We start from the raw sequence: 17,044 nt of genomic DNA, 5'->3' as shown, positions 1-17,044 counted from the left end.
ACTTTAGACAATCATCTTTTAAAGATATTAAAATTAGGAAAATGTATTTTATATTTATCCACATTTTTTGTTTTCCTGTACCCTTTCTTTCTTTGTGTAAATAGAAATTTCTATCTTATACCACATTCGTTCTGCCTAAAGAACCTCCTTTAGCATTGCTTGTCATGCAAGACTACTGGCAAATAATTGCTCTCAGATTTTGTTTGTCTGAAAAAAGTCTTCATTTCACCCTCATTTTAGAAAGGTATTTTCACTAGAAACAGAATTGTGGCTTGACGAAATTTTTTCCTTTCAATTATTTCATGATGTTATTCCATTGTCTATTGCTTGCATGATTTCTGATAAGAAATTTGTGCTAATTCCTATCTTAGATAGAGGCAGTGCTTGTGCCTCTGCTGGAATTTTTTTTTTTTTTTTCCTCTGGTTACCTTCAAGATTTTCCCTTTATGTACGAGTTTTAGCAGTTTGATTGTGATGTGCTTTGCTTGGTATTTATACTGCTTAGATTCTCTGAACTTCTTGGATCTGTTTTGTTTTCTTTCATTAATTTTGAAGCTAATCTCTTCAGATACTCTTTCTGTCCTGTCCTCCCCTTTCTATATGTTGTCTGGTGTTCCAAGTATATGTATGTAAGACCATTTGATAGCCCCACATCTTTGGGATAATCTGTTCTTTTTTCCTTACTATTTTTCTTTGTGGTTGAGTTTGGATAATTTCTATCAACCTATCTTCAAGTTCACTGATTCTTTTCTCTATTGTGTCCAGTCTGCTGATAAGCCTGTAAAGAATTCTCCATTATATATATACTGGATTTTCTATTTGAATCTTTTTTAGAGATTTCATCTCTGATGAAATTTCCCATTTATTAAGACATGTTGTCCACCTTTTACACTAAATCATTTAACGCATAAGTCATAGTTATTTTAAAGTTGCTGACTGATTGATAGTTTCAACATCTCAGTCATTTCTGGGTCAGGTTGTGTTGACTGGTTTATTATTTGAATATATACCTCTTTTTTGTATATCACTATTTTTCATTGAATGTTGGATATTTTACGTAAAAGAGTAGTAAACATGGAGATATGCACTACTGACAGCTGAAATGAGCACACTGCTTCTTCTGGAAGGCCCTCAGTTGTTATCAGTGGTTAGCTGGGTTTGTTGTTGCTGCTGCTGTAGTTACCCTCAGTGCACCTGTCTTCAAATTCCTCAACAGTGGCTGCTGCTGCTGCTTTGTGCTTAGAGTGAGGTCTGGATTACTGCAGGGCTCTTTTCAGTGTTTCTGTTCTGCTCTCAGCTCTCTGCTGGCCCTGTATGCCTGAGCTGCATGTGTTTTGTTGTTGTTGTTGTTGTTGTTTTGTTTTTTGTTGTTGTTGTTGCATGGTCTTGTTCCATCCCAAGCAGTGGATTGCTATTGCATATTATTTGGTGGAGATTCACGGTTCTCTTGGTTCTCTCTAATTAGCCTCAGTCTTAGGAAGGCCTTGCTCACCTGCTTTTGGGGGGTGCTCTTTCTTTCTTTCTTTCTTTCTTTCTTTCTTTCTTTCTTTCTTTCTTTCTTTCTTTCTTTCTTTCTTTCTTTCTTTCTTTCTTCTTTCTTTCCTTCTTTCTCTCTCTCTCCTTCCTTCCTTCCTTCCTTCCTTCCTTCCTTCCTTCCTTCCTTCCTTCCTTCCTTCCTTCCTTCTTTCTTTCAACTAAAAAGTAAACTTTAATGTCAAAAATGCAAACTTGGAAAAGAAAGAAAAGATCACACACAAGGCTGTCACTTCACACTTGGAAGGTTGCACAGCGGCCAGGCAGAGGCGCTCCTCACTTCCCAGAGGGTCGGCAGCAGGGCAGAGGCGCTCCTCAGGAGGTGCACTTTCTTAGTGCTTCAGACTTCTGACCTCACTACACACCCTCCTCATCCCCCATAGCCGTAGTCTGCCTTCTATGAATGAAGGATCTTGGAAGGCGCTCTTGAGTGAGGGCAAGTGTACGACCATTCTCCCAGTAGTGGTAGGCCTCTCTTTTTATTAATATCGGTTTGGGACCCTGGGTTCAAGCAGCTTTCCCATCCCTCACTCAACTGCAGGTGGCTTTTGCTGCTAGCCCTCCCTCCACCCTAGTGTACCTTTATTGGAGACCAGGGGCAGGAGAGTTTCCTACTCTATCCCCACTATCTTCCTGATTTTACTTTATGTAAAATGGGTTTAGTGTCCATGTCCCATTGAAAGGGGGCTATTCCAGGCACCATCTCTGCCTCATCTTGTGAGCATTTGATAGACTCCTGGGAAAAAGTTGATGAATGAATAGGCCTTCTAATTCTGGAGCTCCCAGAGATTACCAACTGACAGACTAGTCCACACTCAGCATATGACAATTTGTTACAATTTCATCTCTTTTTTTCTTTCTTACTTTTATAATCGTGGTCTCTTCCTCCATTACTGTGCCATAGGCAAATTTGTGTGTCCATTTATTCTCAGGAAAGCTGTCACTCTTTGGATGTCAGTATAACCTGATTATTTTAAGAATCATGTATTCTGCCAGGTACAGTGACTCACACCTGTAATCTCAACACTTTGGGAGGCTGAGGTGGGAGGATCACTTGAGGCCAAGAGTTCAAGACCAGCCTGCGCAATGTAGCAAGATCACATATCTACAAAAAATAATTTTAAAAAATTAGATAGGCAACCTTCCCTGTATTTCTAGCTACTTGAGAGGGAGGCTGAGGCCAGAAGATTGCTTGAGCCTAGGAGTTCAAGGCTACAGCAGCTATGATCCTGCCACTGCACTCCAGTCCGGGCAACAGAACAAGACCTTGTCTTGAAAAATGTATGAGTGTGTGTATATATATATATAATTTTTCAGAACACCTTTCATAATACATCTTATCATTTTCATTCAACAATTCAGATCTCTCTATGGGCTTTTGCAATCTTTATCCAATGCACAAAATTTTATATTATTTATAATTTTATTATTTTAAATAAAATGAGCTGTCTATAGACTTTGTTAGCACTTAGTACCTTGAGGCAGAGACATTTTTAGTGTATATAAAGGCACTGGGGAGGGATTTGGGTGATTACTGATGCCCAGGAAAATGTTCTTAAGTAGGGAAGGAAATATTTAACTAGGATCATACCCAGATGACCTTATTGTATGATAGGAGAAACAAAAATGATGAAAGCCATTAGGAAATTTATAAAACCTGTATTAGACTGGTATTGCTAGCTTTCTTAGTTATGAGATAACTTCCTTTGACGATTATCATCAGGGGAAAGGGTTTAGCCCTAAAGAGCCCTGGTTCCAGTGCTTTGTGGCTTGGTTGATTTACCCAAGTTGGACTCTCAAATTCCTTTATAGTGAAATCCAAAGAAGGCAGGAATGTTGTCATTCTTTCTAATTGAGTCCCCAGAATATGTAGTAAAACAAGAATTATGTTGAAGTTCATCTGAATTATGTTCATCTGAAAGCTTATTGGAAACAGTGTTGGTACTGGAACTGAACTCAACACTAAAATGCTTCGTTTCAATAAAATGACTTTTGGCATCCATCAGAAATTAGCACTAAAAGTTTTCCAAGTAAATCACATGCTAACGAGACAAAAATTTCTTTAATTTATGGGTAGCATTTGGGAATGGTTCTAGCTATTGCTATCCTTGGTTCATTTTGCTTAATGTTGACTGAATATTGGAGCTCGGCAATTTTCAACACCCATATGATTTTCAGACAAAGGAAGATAAATTCATTCTGTTCTCAGTTGAAAATGATCCAAGTTAGGCATCCACTTTCTAATATATGTTCAGGAGCATATATTTAAAAAGACACTACTGGAATGTAGGCATTTCTGCTTGACATGCAATTCCATCAGTGTCAGAATAGTTTCTTGGTGGAATAACCTAGGCTTCAAGCTTTTCCATCAGCTAAATGCTTACTATTTGGAATTCTCAATCTTTGATTAAAAGCTGTGATTTCAAGATCATAAAAAATCTTTCCATCTTTTTGCAAAATACAACTTAGAAATTTGTATTTTTTAATTTGTTTAGCTTCTGTGAGTGTGTCTCTTTCTCCTCGCCTTATTTCTTCTTTCTAATGTAGTCTGCTGAAAAGTTGTGACTGTAATGAAGACAATCTCAGTTTATCTTTATATTGTAAAAACTCAGGAGATATAGTTTTCTCATGCTTATATAATTCTAGATCAGGAAGCAAATGCTTGTAGTACAAAATTATTTTGTTAAAATAATCCACTGTTTTTGTTTTCCTAAAAATTATGTATCACATTCTTTGACCATTGACTGATATTATATTTGTAGAGGGCTTGTGACAGAATGCCAAAAATAACACATGCTTGAAGCAATTTAACAAAAATAACAAGAAGGGCCATTCTTTTTCAGCAGACAGAAAATGAGATTGTGGATATAAAAGTGAATTAAAATATAAAAATTATTTTATAATCCAGTAACAAGAATTATAATTAACTATCATAATTATCAACCTATAACCATGATGGTGGCCACCATAGCTACCCTGGACTGGGTGCTTACTACGGGTCAGAAACTATGCTGATGGTTTGACATATACAATCCACCCTTAAACAACACAGGGATGAGGGGAAATGATCCCCACTCTCTGCATGGTTGGAAGTCCATGTATAACTTTTGACTTTCCAAAAACTTAGCTACTAATAGCCTACTAATGGCCAGAAGCCATATTGAACACATATTTTGTATATGTATTATTAATACATACTGTATTCTCTCTCTCTCTTTTTTTTCCCTCACTCTGTTGCCCATGCTTGAGTGTAGTGGTGCAATCTCAGCTCACTGCAACCTCCGCCTCCCAGGTTTAAGCGATTCTCTTGCCTCAGCCTCCCAAGTAGCTAGGACTACAGGCTACAGCTGGGACTACAGTGTGCCTCTAGGCCTGGCTAATTTTTTTGTATTTTTAGTAGAGACAGGGTTTCACAGTGTTAGTTAGTCTCGATCTCCTGACCTCATGATCTGCCGGCCTCGGCCTCCCAAACTGTATTCTTACCTTATAATAAGCTAGAGACAAGAAAATGTTATTAAGAAAATCTTAAGGAAGAGAAAATATATTTACTATGCATTAAGTGTAAGTGAAGCGTCATAAAGGTCTTCATTCTCATCATCTTCATGCTGAGTAGGCTGAGGAGGAGAAGGAAGAGGAGGGATTGGTCTTGCTGTCTCCGGATAGCAGAGGTAAAAGAAAATTCACCTAGAAGTGGACCCACGCAGTTCAAATCCAAGTCATCCAAGGGTCAACTGTATTTATTTTTTAATTTAATTTAATTTATTTTTTTACAAGAGCCTAAGAAGTAGGCAGTACTCAGAGTGTTTAAGAGCATGGACTCACTCATGCCCGAATACCTGGGTTTTTATTCTGCACCACCATTTACCAGATACATGATCTAGGGAGAATTGATTAAACTTTTTGTGTGTCAAGTTCCTCACGTGTACAATACCAAAAATTTTAGTACCTACACCTTAGGGTTGTTTTGAGGAATAAAGGAGATAGTATATAAGAAGGATTGGCGGGGCACCGGCTGTGGCCCACGCCAGAAATCCCAGCACTTTGGGAGGCCGAGGTGGGCGGATCACGCGGTCAGGAGATCCAGATCATCTTGGCCAACATGGTGAAACTCTACTAAAAATACAAAAATTAGTTGGGCGTGGTGGCGCGCACCTGTTGCAAAGCTTATAGCTTGCAGTGAACGCCAAGAATGAGTTCTCAGACAATTCCAGCTGAGTGGGGAGGGGGACAGCTCTTCTGAGAGAGTGCCACCCCAGAATCCGTCCTCCCAGTATTTATTGAAAGGACTTGTTAAACTACATACATTCACTAGATGGCTTTTTGAGGTCGGGTCCTGAGACACCTGCGGCCTCCTAAAAGCACTCAAACCGCATTCTCAGGAGACAGTTTTCAGCGTTCCTTATCACACACTCCGCTCCTTGTCTTGTTTTCAGGGTCAAGGAGTTACATTCTCAGGCACAAATAACATACACACAGTGCCTCAGTATTTTTCCATGCATGGAACTCAAATGTCATGTACATAAGCTTGAATATGTTGCCGTGAGCCCCCGACACCTGTAGTCCCAGCTACTGGGGAGGCTGAGGCAGGAGAATGGCTTGAATCCGGGAGGAGGAGCTTGCAGTGAGCCGAGATCGCGCCACTGCACTCCAGTGTGGCTACAGAGCGAGACTCCGTCTCAAAAAAAAAAAAAAAAAAAAAAAAAAAAAAAAAAAAGAGGATTAAAACAAACAACCTGGTACACAAAGTCAGCTTATAAGCCGTAGTGCTAGGATTTCCCCATGTTTGTTTTGTGTCAAATCAACATTGAAGAATTGTTAAGAACACTTTTCTTTCTACAATGTTTCCTCTTTCTCTATTTATTGATTTAAGTAAGGAAAATAGTATACTCTTGGTTTGACATGTTTATGATATAAGATATTTTACTCTTTCTATGAGCTTACAACATTTGAAAGGGAAAACACAGAGTATAAAGAAATAGATAACGAAAAGAAAAGTATTCTGGGGTAATGTTACGAAGTTCAGTATTTAGAATGTGCATGGGAAGCTTGTGCTAATGCCAAATCCTCGCAGAAGGTTGTAATTATTCAACAGATGAGAATTGATTGAAAATACTTGCTTGTGTTTATTATTTATTTTTCTGTGACTAACAGCTTGAAAAAAATTTCCTGTTTGACATTTCCAAAGTCTCTGCTGAATAAAACAACATTAGTTAAATAAGCAAATCATTAAGTTGAAATGCAAGAAATCAACAAAGACATAGTTTACCCGTTTTTAGGTAGGTGAACCTTATTTTGAGAGAGGAAGATATTTTTATAGCTAGAATTTACAAATACTAATACTGTTTATGCAAGTCATACTTATCTTTATTTATATATAATCTATAAAATGCACATTTATTTTGAAATCATTCTAAGCAGCTGTCTGCATGGGGAGACCCACATTAAATATTTGCCCATAAAAATTTAACCTCCAAAGTACTGGCGAAATATTTAAAGAGAACATAAATCTGGATTTCTAGGAGATGGAGGCAATTAATTTATTCAAATTTGAAAAAGAAGCAAAACAAATCCAAACAACCATTTAGAGTTGGGTGAGTGGAAGGATAATGCCAGTGTTAGGATCAGGCGTCTCTCTGAATCTAATGAATAATCAATGCATTTTAGTTATTGATCATCGAGCTTTATGTAACTGACAGTTAATTCTTTATCATAGATTTTTATTTTTTGTTTTGCATTTACCTTTAAGTAATTTTTATTTGTGACTAATTGTGAAAGAAATTATGATCTGCATGAGGAACAAGTATGAGTAACGTATATATTTTTGGTTCGAAGTGTTTTTTAAAAAGACCTTTAGGTTTGTGGGGTGCATATTCAGGTATGTTATATATGTAAATTGTGTGTCATGTGGATTTGGTGTACAGATCATGAAAACACTCAGGCAGTAAGAATAGTACCCGATAGGCAGTTTTCGATCCTTATCCTCCTGTCAGCCTCCACCCTCAAGTAGACCCTGGTAACTGTTGTTCCCTTCTTTGTGTACATATGTACTCAATGTTTAGCTTCCACTTGTAAGTGAGAACATGTAGTATTTGGTTTTCTGTTCCTGCATTATTTCACTTGGGGTAATGGCCTCAAGCTTCAACCATGATGCTGCAAACAAAGCGGATAATTTCATTCTTTTTTATGGCTGCATAGTATTCCATGGTGTATATGTATCACATTTTCTTTATCCAGTCTACCACTGATGAACACTTAAGCTTATTCCATATCTTTGCTATCGTGAATAGTGCTGCAATGAACATACACATTCATTTGTCTTTATGGTAGAACGATTTATACTCCTTTGGGTATATATCCAATAATGGGATTGATGGGTCAAATGATAATTCTGTTAAATTCTTTGAGAAATTGCCAAACTGCTTTCCACAATGGCTGAACTAATTTACATTCCCACCAGCAGTATACAAGTGTTCCCTTTTGACCACAATCTCGCCAGCATCTATTATTTTTTGACTTTTTAATAGCCATTTTGAGTGGTGTGAGATGGTATCTCATTGTGGTTTTCATTTGCATTTCTCTAATCATGAGTGATGTTAAGCATTTTTTCATATGCTCGTTGACCTCTTGTATGTCTTCTTTTGAAAAGTGTCCTTTCTTGTCCTTTATCCACTTTTTAATGGGGTTGTGGTTTTTTTGCTCATAAATTTGTTTAAGTTCTTTATAGATGCTGGATATTAGACCTTTGTCAGATGTATAGTTTGCAAATATTTTCTCCCATTCTGTAGGATGTTTACTTTGCTGATAGTTTATATTTCTGTGCAGAAGTTCTTTAGTTTAATTAGGTCCCATTTGTCAATTTTGATTTTTGTTACAATTGCTTTTGGCATCTTCATCATGAAGTCTTTGCCAGGTCCTATGTCCAGAGTGATATTTCCTAGGTTATCTTCAGAGCTTTTATAGTTTGGGTTTTAGATTCGTCTTTAATCCACTTTGAGTCAATTTTTTGTATGGTGTAAGGAAGGGGTCTAGTTTCAATCTTCTGCATACAGTTAGCCAGATATCCCAGCACCATTTATTGAATAGGGAGTGCTTTTGCCATTGCCTGTTTTTGTTTGTTTGTTTGTTTGCTTTTTTTTTTTTTTTTTTTTTTGCTTTTTTGTCAATTTTGTCTAAGATCGGATGGTTGTAGGTATGCAGCATTACTTCTGGTCTCTGTATTCTGCTCCATTGATCTATGTGTCTGTTTTTGTTCCAGTACCCTGCTGTTTCAGTTACTATAGCCACACGTATTCAATGTATTATAGTTTGAAGTCAGTAAGGTGATGCCTCCAGCTTTGTTCTTTTTGCTTAGGATTGCCTTGGCTATATTAGACATTTTTGTTTCTATATGAATTTTAAAATCATCTTTTATAAGTCTGTGATGAGTGTCATTAGTAGTTTCATAGGATTTAATTTGATAACTGTAATTTTGTTTTTATGCAAAATCTTATCCCCAATGCAGTTTATTTCTCTCCAATAATGCTTCATTAAACCCCTCTAATTTATAATTCTAAATGATGGAGAAACACTTAGAAAGGCTGAGATTGAGAGGTCTTCTGATCCTTTAATCAGAAGGTACAGGTGTTATCATGGTTGAATACAAAGAGAATAGAATGTCTTAAAGATCTGAACTCTTATCATTGACCCTCATTGCTACTTTTTCAAAAACTACAGGATGTAGAACCACTCTGGTTTTGCTCATCTGAAAGCTAATGTCACAGCACAGATGTTTCCCTGGTTGTGCTTCAATTAAAGGTATAAGAAAGCACGTTAGTTGGAAGAGAAAAAATGGCTTGTGTGCTAGGAAACCTGAGCTCTATTATGATGCAGGATGATTATGAACTCTAAAGTGGTGGCAGTTTGAGGAGGTAGATGTTTTTGCATACCTTCTAAGTTCCTTCTATATCCAGCTTCCATGAAACTGCACTGCCATTTTTCTTCTTTTAAAAATTGTTATTTTTTCAATGACAGGTAAAAAGTTTGAAGATCTGCTGGGTATTAGGGGCTGAGAAAGACTCTTCCTTCTGATCTAATACATTAAAAGGCACTCATTGATTCATTCAGTTATTAGACATACACTATGACTTTCTGCATATAATATCTTAGGGATCATTTGCTTGTTAGAAAGTAAAATGCTTTCAAAATTGTTTAAGCAAAAATGGAGACTTTATTGGAAGGAAACATGAGAATCTCATAGAAACCAAGGGTGGGTATGTAATCTTAGTTTCTGGACACAGCAAATGGTAATGTCAAACTGATTTATTTTTCACCTTTTGATGGACTGTGGCTTCTTTTTGCTTTTAGTCCATGTTGTCTTTCTTTCCTCCTCTCTTCAAAGACTGGCTTTCCCTAATTTGGTAAGTGTAAAGTCGCTTCCATCCCAGCTTTTCAAGACCTCTCAGATTGAGTCTCTAAAAAAGATGAAATAGAATTTCTGTGTCCTGATTCTAGGTTCTCAGAGAAAAGACTGGTTGGTCCCGGATGCGTTAGGTATTGTTCACACCCTAGTTGGAAATCCATATAAATAAAAAGTGCAATAATGGAAGTATGCACAAAGTGCTATGGAACCACATGACAGAGCATCTTACCCAACTTGAGAAGTTTAGCTGGAGCTGACTCTTAAGAGACAGTGAACTGAAGAAAGGTGGGAAAGTCTCGAGGCAGAAAGCATAGCACAAACAACATGAGGAGTATGCACCCGTGAAATGTGTGAGCGGAACACCAAAGTGTTCAGGATAGGAGTGGTGGGCAGAATGAGGAGCTCTGTCATGGACAATATTGAGCATGATCCAAGGGGACTCCTGTCTCTGGCAACAAGTGCAGTGGCATGGTCATCTTTGATTTAGATACCTATGTAGCCAAAAGTGATCATAAATCCCAAAGAAACATATGGTTTAAATGTGAAAATTAAAAATATTCAAGTCACGTAATGGTAACTTTTTTGAGAATGACAGAGCAATAGTTTCCATATTTTTACCATAATCGAATGCCACATATTTGTGAAAGCTCAATATTGATTATCACCTAAAATTTTCCTTATATTTGTTCATAGCCTGAGATAATTTTAATATTTAAAATTGGTGTCAAGAGCTTTCAGGGTGCAGTTGTTTTTCTATTCCACAAAATGAAGAAACTATGCCATTACTCATACCTATTAATTGAATTATGCATCTAAACAATTAATTTTCTTCCAAAGAACACACCAATTCATGAAAACCTTCAAACTTGTTCAATATGATAAGTGTATAATTTGGTTTTTAGCTTCTAATTAATATCATCATTTCTAAATGCTTTTATTTGGATGTAGTTGGGTAAAATGAGAGCTATCTACTGGCCAGTAAGATTTGAGACATTGGTCAGAAGAGGAGAAATACATCCCCACAAAATTGGCAATTGGGAATAAAATGAATACATTGGCACCAATGTCTTGTTTTCTTCTAATTATAAAGGCATTAAACATTCATAACTTCATTTTCAAAGCCTGATATACTTGGTTTTGATAATTTTATTATAATAGTGAATAGCAGCTAGTTAATGCTGATAAAGGCATATCTGAATTTCCTTGAAGAAGGGAGGAAGAGAGTAGAAAATGTATTTCATTAGTGACTGTCAGTGAAAATTAAATAAAAACCATTTATTAAGCCCACTTCTGTCTGGATTATTCTTGTGTACCTGACACAACTAATTACATGGTTTGGCTTGGAATTTAACTCATTCTTGTTGCATTCAGGCAGCTGATAAACCTTATACTAGAGCAGATGATTATTTATTTACTTGGCAATGAAAATAAACAGATGCAAGACAAATATAATTCTTCTGGCTTGTTCCTTGGGAAGTTCTACTTATATGTTGACTGTGTTTTCAAAAGTGATACAAAAAGTGCAGCTCAACATCAGTTTGCAGCTATTAACTGTAGATAATTCACTTTGATCAAGATGATACGACAGAACCTGTGGGATCAAAGCTCTTAAAATTTGGACTTAAATTGTAAGAAACAATGTTTAGTTTTCACATAAGAAAATTTACGTAATGATTTGAAGAGGTGTCCTTGAATATTTTTTTTTCTGAAAACTGGTCCTGGAATTTCCTCTCGTTTATTTTTAATTATGAAGGACTAGCATCGCCTAGTGATTAGGCAGGTAGCCTCTGGAGTCAGAAGTGCTGGGTTTGGGCCGGGCGTGGTGGCTCATGCCTGTAATCACAGCATTTCGGGAGGCCGAGGCGGGTGGATCACGAGATCAAGAGATCGAGATTATCCTGGCCAACATAGTGAAACCCCGTCTCTACTAAAAATACAAAAATTAGCCAGGCGTGGTGGCAGGGTGCCTGTAGTCCCAGGTATTTGGGAGGCTGAGGCAGAAGAATCACTTGAACCCGGGAGGCGGAGGTTACAGTGAGCCGAGACTGTGCCACTGCACTCCAACCTGGTGACAGAGTGAGACTCCGTCTCAAAAAAAAAAAAAAAAAAAAAAAAGAACTGGGTTCAAGTCTCAGCTTTCTCCATTATAAACTTAGGTTATTTCCTCCTCCAAAAATGGGAATACTGGAGTACATCGTCCTTAGGCAGATGTTAGGTTTAAATGGAATAAAGTATAGAAATAGTTAGCAAAAGGCCCAGAACAGCTTAAAGCATTCAATACACATTTATTGATGTTGTTGTTATTATTATCGTACAATAATCCTCATGAAGTTGACTAGTTTTTTTCTGGAATTGGGAATGGGAGAGTAAAGCATCAGATAAGCTTCCTGCCAAATGCATCTAAGATGTTATTACTTAATTTCTTGAGAGTTTTGAATGAATGTTTTGTTAGGGTATCACTATGCCCCTACAAAGCAGGCCTTTTTTGCTACATTTAAACATGTGAAAGGCAAAGCTCAGAGAGGTTGTGTAATTTGCACAGTTGTTGCATGGATAGAAAGTGGAAGATCCAGGATTTGAACCTAAACCTTGATTTGAACCCAGATCCTGATTCCACTCTATAGGCGGCCCAAGTCCTAGAGACAGAAGCCCTCATGATCTCCTTAGACAGCTGAAAATGCTCAACAGACATGAAGAGCATTGTTCTAATCGATTTTTCTGTTTGTCCTGTGGGTTCTGAGTGGCTTTAGCCTACATATTACACCGTTAGGCACTGACAATATGCTCTGCTCTTATCCAAGTCATCATTATGTGGAGATAAGTGAAATTTCCCTGTCCAGGGCCTTGGGCTCAGCACTTTTCAGAAGACCCTTATTCACCTGGAAGTAAAATGTGTATGTGTCACACTCCATTTCTAAGCAGCCCTCAAATACATTTTTGAAGGACTATAAAATGATAGCCAGCTTGCTGATAAAATAAAAACCTGGGGTCCTGATTATTATATATGATGCATTTTTTTGTTGGATTGTTTTGTTTCTCAGTGAAATAAATTTATGTGTAACATTTTTGGAGGATGAATTTTTTTGCAAGGTCATGATTACTTTATGGGCTTTTGGCCATTCACTTTTTATTTTTTATTTTTATTTTTTGAGTCAGAGTCTCACTGTGTTGCCCAGGCTGGAGTGCAGTAGCGTGATCTCAGCTCACTGCAAGCTCCGCCTTCCGGGTTCACGCCATTATCCTGCCTCAGCCTCCTGAGTAGTTGGGACTACAGGTGTCCGCCACCACACCCAGCCAATTTTTTATATTTTTAGTAGAGACGGAATTTCACCATGTTAGCCAGGATGGTCTCAATTTCCTAACCTCATGATCAGCCTGCCTCGGCCTCCCAAAGTGCTGGGATTACAGGTGTGAGCCACCGCGCCCGACCAGCCATTCACTTTTTAAAATGAATGCATGCCTATGCAAGCATTCACTATGGGCATGTGTAAGTGATGTTCCACTGCAATTGGTCATGGTTGTGCACTCATGTGTCATGAGTTTAAAAAAAAGTGAGGCGGTTAATTTAATGAAGAGGAAAAGACAAATGTAGTCTTCCATGTCTCCTATTTGAAATAAAATGTCCTGTAACCTAATTTTTATGTTTCCATAAAACATTTCCTTTTAGTTTTTACCTAGAACATATATTTTCTTATTGAAATATATTTTTAATAATGTTTAATAATTCTTTCATAGGCTGCTTTTCCTATTTTTTTTCTGAAGAGTTAAAAAATTGGAAAAAAGTATATAGAAAAATAAAACAAACACTCATATTCTCACTACCCCAAAAGAATAACTTTGAACATTTATAATTCTTCTTCCCAAGTCCCTCCAGAAAATGAAACATGGCAGACACATCTAATGTCTCCATTAACTACGTTTTTACAAATCATATTTCTTTCCCTTCTCAGGGATAAGAACTTTGACGAGTTTGGTGTGTAGACTTCCACTGATACATTACTTTTTTGCGAACTTGTCTATTTTTCCTAAATTATCCAGGAAACTGCTTCAATCTCTGGTTAGTCAAACAAACAATTTCCCCAAAATAATGTATTGGAAGTAGGAGAAAATACACTATAGAACTCCCCGGATTTTACACTTTCTTGGTCTCCTAATTATTTAAGGTATCACATGACCTAGTTTCTCCAATACCAATTTTTATTTACTCATCTATGCTGTAATAACCCTGAATTCCTAATGATTGACTCGGAGTAGGAAGTTGTTTCTCAGATTACAAGAGTCTCAATAATCCTTAAACCTGTCCCTAAATTTCTAGCCCCTTTCAGCATCTATGTAAAGATAACATAGAAGCAATTCCTAGATTTGATATCATCAGAGTCCCTAACACTTGCTCACCAGATATCCTTCACTCATCCCTGGATCATCATGTCCCTGGAACTGCAGATGAGAAGCATTGCCTAGGGGCACCAAATTCCCCCATCTGAAGAGAATGACAGGACCAGTCTAGTATGCATCTAATTTCCATTTGCCTCCATTGCTCTCAGAAGCCCAAGCCTTCCAGATTTTCTGTCAACATTCAGATTCTCATCTCATCCTTATCCTGGACATCCCTCAACCTGACCTGACTGACATATCTCAACAACTGGATATGGAGTAGCCATCCTATATTTGCATCTCATTCTCTCTCCTCTATCTTCTTTCAAAAAGAAAATCACCATACAATACCTCTTTCTGTTGCTGTTGTTAGCTACCCACTCCTCTAGTCTTCTGGCAGACTGGTTAAGAGTGTATGTTCTGTATTAGACAGCCGGAATTTCAACTCCAGCAGTGCTACTTGTTCGCTGTATGATTTGGGGCATGCCTCAGTTTCCTTATCCATAAAATTAAAGTTTTGTGAGGAGAAATGATACTGCATGAATGGTTTTTGTTTGTTTGTTTGTTTTTTGAGACAGAGTCTCACTCTGTCACCCAGGCTGGAGTGCAGTGGCGCTATCTCCACTCACTGCCAACTTCTACCTCCCAGATTTAAGCAATTCTCATACCTCAGCCTCCTGAGTAGCTGGGATTACAGGTGTGAGCCACCACACCCGGCTAATTTTTATATTTTTAGTAGAGACAGGGTCTGCCATGTTGCCCAGGCTGGTCTTGAACTTCTGGTCTCAAGTGATCCACCTGCCTCAGCCTCCCAAAGTGCTGGGATTATATGCGTGAGTCACCAGGCCTGGTCCATCAGTGGTTTTTAAAACAAGGTCTGGGATGTAGTACATATCTAATAAATAGTAAGTGTTATTTTCAAAATAATTGTCATTATTTCCTTATAATGATGGAGACATCTCTGTCGATGTCTATAATGCATCTAAAAATCTCAGTTTTAAGCAAACTAATGTCTAGTCACTGCCTCCTTTCCTTCCAGCTTGTCTCCTCTGATACTTCCTTCCAGCATTCTTCCTTTCCAGCAAGGACTCTAAGCCTTGAGTCCTCGTACGTTTCACCCTCAGTTACCTTCCATATTTTCATTATCTTTCTTACCCATGTTCAAGCTTATGGTCTATCTTTATAATCTCTCTCTTGCAATAATATCAACTGTCTTTTTCTTCTGTTCCTTCTTTATGCTCATCTGATAAAACTACCACTCTATCCCCATTTCTTGCCTACTCTGCCAGAATCCAAGCCATTAAATATTCATGGGGAAAAAAAACCCCACGTAAGTCTGAAGATTGATAAATGAAAATTTCAAATGGGCACTCAATGCTATCCACCAATCCTATGGAGTTTTATAGTATGATCCCTTTCCCATTCTCCCAAATGATTGTTTCACATCTCCTCTCTCTTCAAACCTACAACTCTTTCTCTACTGCCTCAGTTTTCCTGGCCATCTTCCTGGAACATTGGCTTTGTTTCCTTGATCTATTTTGCTTGTTACTCTATCAATACCTGTTCTGCTTAAGAAGTTAACTCAAAACTTAGTGGCTTAAAATGACAATAATCTTTCATTTATCTTCAGTTTCTGTGGGTCATGAGTTTGGGAGTGACTTGGGGTCCCATGGGGTTGCAGTCAGATGTCAGAGAGATCTACAGTCATCTGAAGTCTAACTTGGCCTGGTTCACCCACATGTGGTGCTGCTTGAGTGTCTTCACAACATGGCGGCTGGCTTCCCCTAGTGAGCTGACAAACAGAACTGGGTGGATACTGCAATTCCTTTTATGATCAAACCTTGAAAGTCATGCAGCATCACCTCTGCAGTATTGTATTGGTCACGTTTGCCAGCTATTATTCATTGTTGGAGGAGACAATGTAAGGGCATGAATACCAGGAGATGAAGATCCTTAGAGGCCATTTTAGATGCTGCATACCACCGCACAGCAGTCTGACTGCTAAATGTTGGCATTCCACAGGTCTCTGAAGCAAGGTTTCTTTTCTTCTTTTTCTGTACTCTCTTCTTTAGTGCTCTCATCCAGTCTTGTGGCTTTACATATTCTCTATAAACTGTTGATCATCAAGTTTATCTCCACCCCTAAACACTAGATCCATACAATTCAATGTCCACTTGATACTTCCAGTCAGATATATAACAGATATTTCCAAATTCCTTCTCAAATATTTTTGTAGTTTCCTCATTTCAAAAATTGTACCATAATCTGTCCACTCACTCAAGTCAAAAATCTGAGAATAATATTAAATTTCCCCCATTCCTGACCAAATTCTTAACAATACCTTCAAACTGTATCCCAAATTTGTCTAATTCATTCCACTTCTGTTGCCAATATCCTAACCAAAGCTGTCATATGTTTGTTGAATTTAAATTAAAAGTTGCTAATTGGTCTTTCCATTTCTGCGATCCATTATTCACCCTTCAGAGTGATCTTTAAGAATAATCAATATAATGCTTAAATATTTCCATTGGCTCCCCTTCCACTTGGAATTAAGTGTCTCTTCCTTATCCTTCCAAAAAGGCCTTCTTGAATGGTGTCCGCACACCTCTATGATGCCATTTCCCCCCACTCCTTTCTTCGCTCACATTCCACCTATGCTTGCCTTTTTTCTGATTTTGGAACATGCCAAGCTCATCCCAGCACAAAGCCCTTTGTGCTGACTTATATCTGCCTGACATG

Source organism: Rhinopithecus roxellana, chromosome 10, assembly GCF_007565055.1.
Source record: "Rhinopithecus roxellana isolate Shanxi Qingling chromosome 10, ASM756505v1, whole genome shotgun sequence".
Taxonomy (NCBI): Eukaryota; Metazoa; Chordata; class Mammalia; order Primates; family Cercopithecidae; genus Rhinopithecus; species Rhinopithecus roxellana.
Note: the sequence above shows the minus strand (reverse complement) of the source record.